The following is a 6176-nucleotide window of genomic DNA, read 5'->3' as shown; positions in this document are numbered from 1 at the left end:
AAATAATGCTACTATGAACACTGGGATGCATAGATCTTTTTGAATCAGAGTTTTTGTCTTTTCTGAATATATGCCCAAGAGTGGGACTGCTGGATATATTGCAACTTTATTTTTAGTTTTTTAAGGAATCTCCATGCTGTTCTCCATAGTGGCTCCACCAATTTACATTCCCATCAACAGTGTAGGAGGGTTCCATTTTCTCCATACCTCCTCTAGCATTTATTATTTGTAGACTTTTTGGTGATGTCCATTCTGACTGGTGTCACATTGGTGATACCTCACTGTAGTTCTGATTTACATTTCTCTAATAATTAGCAATGTGAGGCATCTTTTCTTTTCTATTTTTTTAAATATGGAACGCTTCGCGAATTTGCGTGACATCCTTGCGCAGGGGCCATGCTAATCTTCTCTGTATCGTTCCAATTTTAGTATATGTGCTGCCGAAGCGAGCACGTGAGGCATCTTCTTAATCAAGTCTGTTGGCCATCTGAATATCTTCTTTGGAGAAATGTCTATTTAAGTCTCCAGCCCATTTTTTGATGGGTTGTTTGCTTTCAGCAAATTTCTTACCCAAAAAGTGTACTATGTGCTTACTTAAGAGTTTCACTCTCATGGAGAATTTTGTTCTTGAACTGTGGGGAAATCCTCTTCCGCCACTGACCAATAGTAGGAATGTTGGGAAACGGTTCTTTGGGGTTAACAGAATTAATACACAGGATATGTGAGTCCTCCTGAAAGCTAAAATTATCTCTGGAATATATAAATTCATAATTTGGAAATACACATACCTAAATGTATATAGAGAAAGAGAAAGAGCTAACATTTGGATATTTTAAAATGAGGGAGAACGCAAATATAAAGCATTATTAAGTTTTTGCTATTAATTATACCTTATGTGAGTAGCCCTTATGTGAGTAGATGTCAGAGGCAACCAGGTTTCAGAACTCCAACTGGGATTAAGATGATCAGTCACAGTGTCCTATTCTGCAAAATTAACAGGTAACAAGAGAATTTGCTTTTTAAAAGACATTTTGAGCTCTTCCTATCATATTTTTTTAAATTGTGAAATATTTAATTATGTATCTGGTTCAATTATGAATTTATTGTAGATGTGCGATGACTGGGAGCTCGGTTCGAGTCAAGGAAGCTTTTTTTATTTTTCAGACATCTCTTATAAAGTTCTTCTATTTAAAGATGAAATCTAATATAGAGTTCTCACTCTTTGGTCCTATGTCTACCTCAAAAAGCAACGAAGAATGAACCATCTTTTACAAAACAGCGCTTCAAAGACAGGAGGACCGTCCTAGGGCCTCTCCAACGGTGTCCTTTGCTCCCGTGTAACCTGGTCTCCGACTTCCCTCCTCCACCTCCTTCCATGTCAGCACTTCAGTTCATCAGTGCTGTGCTGAAAATAAAGCAAACTCAACTCCTAGTATGCCCTGAGGCGTACAAAATAGCAAGGAACTATAACTTTCTGTGATCTTAAAGCTGAACGTCCATTCAGGTAGGTTAAAGCAGCCACTCAACTGCTGTTTTAAGAATACCAATCTTAAAAAAAAAAAAAAAAAAAAGAATACCAATCTTAACATTTCTATCAGAGAGAAGACTAATCTAATTCAACATAAAAAAAAGTTAAGCTTACATTTAAACAGGTTAAAGCATTCACGATTTTGATTTTTAAAAAACCCACCATCTTATATGAACATAAATAATGGATTAACGAATTTTTGCACAACAGAAGCTAACCTGATTTTAATCTTTAGTACCTTTGCAGTAAGGAGCAGAGTAACTTCCTGCAGTAGGAAGCCTTTGGGGAATGTAATTTTCACTGCCTTGTGATGTTAATTTGAGATAATTATCATAAGCAGGCTAAAAAAAGTTGTGCATATTATTTGTCTCTCTGAGAGCCTTCTGCTGTTGGCTAGGCAGGATACCAGAGAAGCCCTGGGAGAAAAATATTTAGAATTTAGATATTTCTTTAATAGCCGTGGATCCCAGAGTTTCAAAACTTTTAATGTTTCCCAGCTTTGGCTGGGAAAACCATTCTCTATAAAGGCTTGAGAGGCCAGATCCAAGAGCTCTCTCCACTCGGTATTTTTAAGGCACCTTCATTGTCAACTTTTCCAAAGCAGGACGGGTAAGAATAAAGCTGTTTCTCCAGACCATTTGGCTATTTTGGAATAGTTTTGTCACGTATGGAGGGAAACTAAGCATGTTTTTTCATTTGATACCTCCAGGACCATTACAAATTTAGGTTATTTGCTGAGAAAAAGGAAGCCCTGGAGTCCCTGGTTCAGTGGTCTCATCAGACCGCCCACTAGGAGGCCTTGAGCCATTTCCAGGAGTGTTTTCACCTGTTGGATTGGCCTCCCTATTCAAGACCAAAATCAGAACAGAAGAGCTGAAAGTGCTGGAAGGTAAATAAGGACTAGCTGTTTTTCCAGTCTCAGGCCTCCATGCCATGGCCTTTAGGCAGGGGGGTCTTCTACAGAGCACCAGCCACAAAGTGGGAGCCTGCACAAAGAGAAGGGAGGTTTTGCTCAAGAGATTCTGGAAACATTAGAATGTGCCAAGCAGTGATTGCAGAAACTGTTCACCAGCTTTAAAGAGGAAGCCTGTGGCTGGTAGATATGGAAACTCAGGTGCAAACTTTCTAGGGGATACTTTGGCATAGTAAAAGTGTGCATGCTCTTCTGAACCAGGAATTTCACTTTTAGGAGTTTGTCTGCAGGAAAAAAAACCCTGATGTCCACAGAGGTTTAGCTGAAAAAATGTCTTAGTGGAAATAATATTTTTACTATAATTTCAAAATAGGAAAATGTTCCATTTCTGAAGGAACAGTTTAGTTCTGAATTGTCCCATACTTAACAAGGACAACAGCAGACCTGGCAACTACGTAGTTGGTGAAACCAGGAGAAAAATGCAACCTCCAAAGTGTTTTTAAAGACCTTCCAGAGGTGAAAATGAGCAGGAAATCTGGTGAAAACCTTGAGTAAAGAGGGGATGAATAGCCTCAGAGAGCTCAGAAATCTCAGCAATGATTCCCTTCTGGAAGGAGAGGACTCTACTATGAAAAGGAACTATGAAAACAAGCTCTAAATTGAAAAAAACAGAATTGCTGTGGACATTGAAAAGTCTTGGGAAGCACTGTTAAAAAAAACACAAAACCTTTAAAATGTGGGTCCAATTTTCCTAGAGACAAAGGCTGTAAAGAAATCTGAGAAACAGAAGCTCTCCTGAACCAAGCTCTGAAATCCAGGGGACAGGTGATTTCTCAAAGGGTCCATATCAGAAGTTCATCACTGGCAACAGAGAGCTCCTCCAGCCCCACATTTCAACCACTTCTCCAGGGCAACAAGCACTACTATAAACAGTAGACCCAAACCTGCAAGACTCTCAAAGAAAGGAAAGTATAGGCCAAGAGTTCTGTCCAGCCAAACTGATCTTCAAGTACACAGCCTGCAGACAAACATTTAAAAATCTGTAAGAAATCAGAGAATACTATTCTCATGAGCCTTTTCAGAGGCACCTGCTAGAACCATGGGACAGCAGTTGCAGCACTCTTGAGCAAGCCTGAGGAAATCAGGATAAAAGGAACTTCCTTGAGCATTGGCTGTATTAAATTGTAGAAATAAGAGTAAAACAAATACAGAGATTAGGGTGACATCAGAATGCAGATGTTACATGCCTTACTTAATATTGTAGACATTTCTCATTGTTAATAAAAAATTAAAGAAAGGGAAAATAGGAGTAAGAATAAGTTTACTGATCACCTCAAATTATTTGATTCAAAGGATAGTATTTAATGTTTCCAAATCAAGTAGAAGCTTAATCATATTCAACATAAACACTAATTCTATTGACTGAATGGCAGAGGAGGCTTGAGGCAGAGAGGGTGAAATTAAAAGGTAATTTTATTGTTGCTCATAGTAGAGAATCAAGATACAGTCCCCAGAAAGAGTGGATCCAGGGTATTTTAAAAAAAGTAACTTTTAGAGCAAAAATACAAACCTTCCTAAGTATCAAAATTACATTAAGAAAAAGGGCAAATACAAAAATACATAATGAAAACACAACATAAAGTAATATGACAGAATTGAAACCAAATATATCTGTCAATTCAATAAATATAAGTGGGTTTAACTCATCTATTTTTAGAATGGTTTTCAAAATAGATTGCAAAGCCTAATCTAACTCTAGGCTACATACATCTATGACAAAATGACTCAGAAAGGTTAAAATGAAAGGATGGGTAAAGACAAGCATACCAGAAAAATAAAAACATTAAAAATCTTAATATCTGACAACACAAAATTCAGGACAAAAAGTTTCAAACAAGATAAAGATAAGTATGTTTAAATGCCAAAGGCTATGAAATTCATCATGAACATTTAAACTATGAATATGTACCAAATAACACAGCAGGAACTTTCTCTATATAATACAATATAGAGATGCAAGGACATCTAGACAAAGACACCTTGTGGCAGGGCCCAGCGGTAAGGCCAGGTAAGAACACAGGATTGGAGATGTACGAAACACAGCCAATACTCAATGCATAATAATTTGGTCTATTGCACACAATTAACACACAACACAGTTCAGTCAAAGTAGTAAAAATAGAAAAGGGTAACGAACCACTCCAAGGGGAAGTCCCCAGAAGGAGGCATCTCAGCAGTGATCCCCAATCACTCAACAGGTCTCACAGCCTGAGTGAGCAGTCACCCTCTACTCCAACAGTCTCTGGCAGTTTTGGTATGGAACAGCTCTCAGCAGACTAGAATCCAGTCTTCCAGCAAAGAGCTTTCAATTCACCTGACTCAATAACCTTTTTTTTAAAAACAAAAATTTATTTATATGGCTATGTTAAGTCTTAAGTTGCAGCACATGGGATCTTTCATTATGGTGCACAGACTCTCTAGTTGTGGCATGCGAGCTTAGCTGCTCCACAGCAGATGTGATCTAAATTCTCTGACCAGGATCGAACCTGCATCCCCTGCTTAGACGATCTATAGTCTTATTTTAAGGAGTCCACCAGTAGGGTATAATGATTACACCACAGGGAGTCTTGTCTCTATCCAGTGTTCCTTCTGTTCCAATGAAGTCTTTCTGCAGATTACCAAACAAAATTCTTATCTAAAGTAACACTCTTAATTTCTAACACTAAGACACTCACAATTCTACATCAGACATTTCAAAACAACTAATATGGAAGTTCACATTGGCCACTGTGACTCCATTTTGAACTACTTAAAACAGCTTAAATTCTATCAGCAGTAAAAGAATTGAATAGAAGTATTCTAGAGTATTTTCTAAAGTATCTTCTAGAATTCTCTTAAAAGTTTCTAGGCCCACAATTAAAATAATTGGTGAAGAATATTCTAGAAAACAATCTTAGAAGGAGGAGAGCGGAGAGGCAGAAAGAGTCAGAAGAGGAAGAAAGAGAAGAAAGAAAAGGGAAAAACAAGAGAAGAGAAAAAAAATTTTAAATAAAAGAAAATGTAGTGGTTTAAAATTCATTCACAAATTCTCTGACACTCTATTTAAAAGGTGGAGCCTAAAATAATCTTGCCCTCAAACATGTAGTGGACTTAATAATTTACTTCTAAGTTACAGTGATGGTATGGAAGCTATGAGTCCGTGTCATATAAGATATTGCCGCTCTCCCGTACTCCTTGGTTTGCTTGCTCTGAAGGAAGGCCTCCACCAGGTGAGGACACACGAGCAGCCCTGCAGAGCCCGTGTCAGGACAAACGGAGCCCTGAGACAGGCATGTGATGGAGCCATCTTAGAGGTGGCTCCTGTGGTCCTACCCAAGCCTTCACAGAACTAAAGCACTAACCAGCAAATGTACTGAAACCTCATCAGAGACCCTGAGCCAGAACCACCCAGTTAAACTATGCCGTAATTCCTAATTCACAGAAACTGTGAGACAATAGACAGTTATTGTTTTAAGTCACTAGGTTTGGGGGTAATTTATATTCAGCCAAACAATGAACATAGAAGGAAAACAAAAATTTTAAATTTGACAAAAAGTGAGCTGCCACTAACAGACTAAAGGAAATGTTAACAAATTTTTCAGGTAAAAGAAAAGTGAAACAAATGGAAAGTAAGAAGTAGAGAATGAATGAAGAATAACAAGTAAAGTAGCAAATAAGTGTTTAATGTTTCAACAG

At 37.8% G+C, this 6176-nt stretch overlaps 1 non-coding gene across 1 annotated transcript; it reads right to left on the bottom strand.

The window, feature by feature from the left end:
- Positions 1-346: 346 nt before the first annotated feature.
- LOC136156662 (U6 spliceosomal RNA) lies at positions 347-453 on the bottom strand. The gene has a single exon (XR_010661152.1). It is a non-coding gene; the product is annotated as a U6 spliceosomal RNA (small nuclear RNA).
- Positions 454-6176: the final 5723 nt, after the last annotated feature.

This window comes from Muntiacus reevesi, chromosome 1 (assembly GCF_963930625.1).
Source record: "Muntiacus reevesi chromosome 1, mMunRee1.1, whole genome shotgun sequence".
Classification (NCBI taxonomy): domain Eukaryota; kingdom Metazoa; phylum Chordata; class Mammalia; order Artiodactyla; family Cervidae; genus Muntiacus; species Muntiacus reevesi.
The sequence above is the reverse complement of the archived record's forward strand: the minus strand, read 5'-3'. Positions and strand labels throughout refer to the sequence as shown.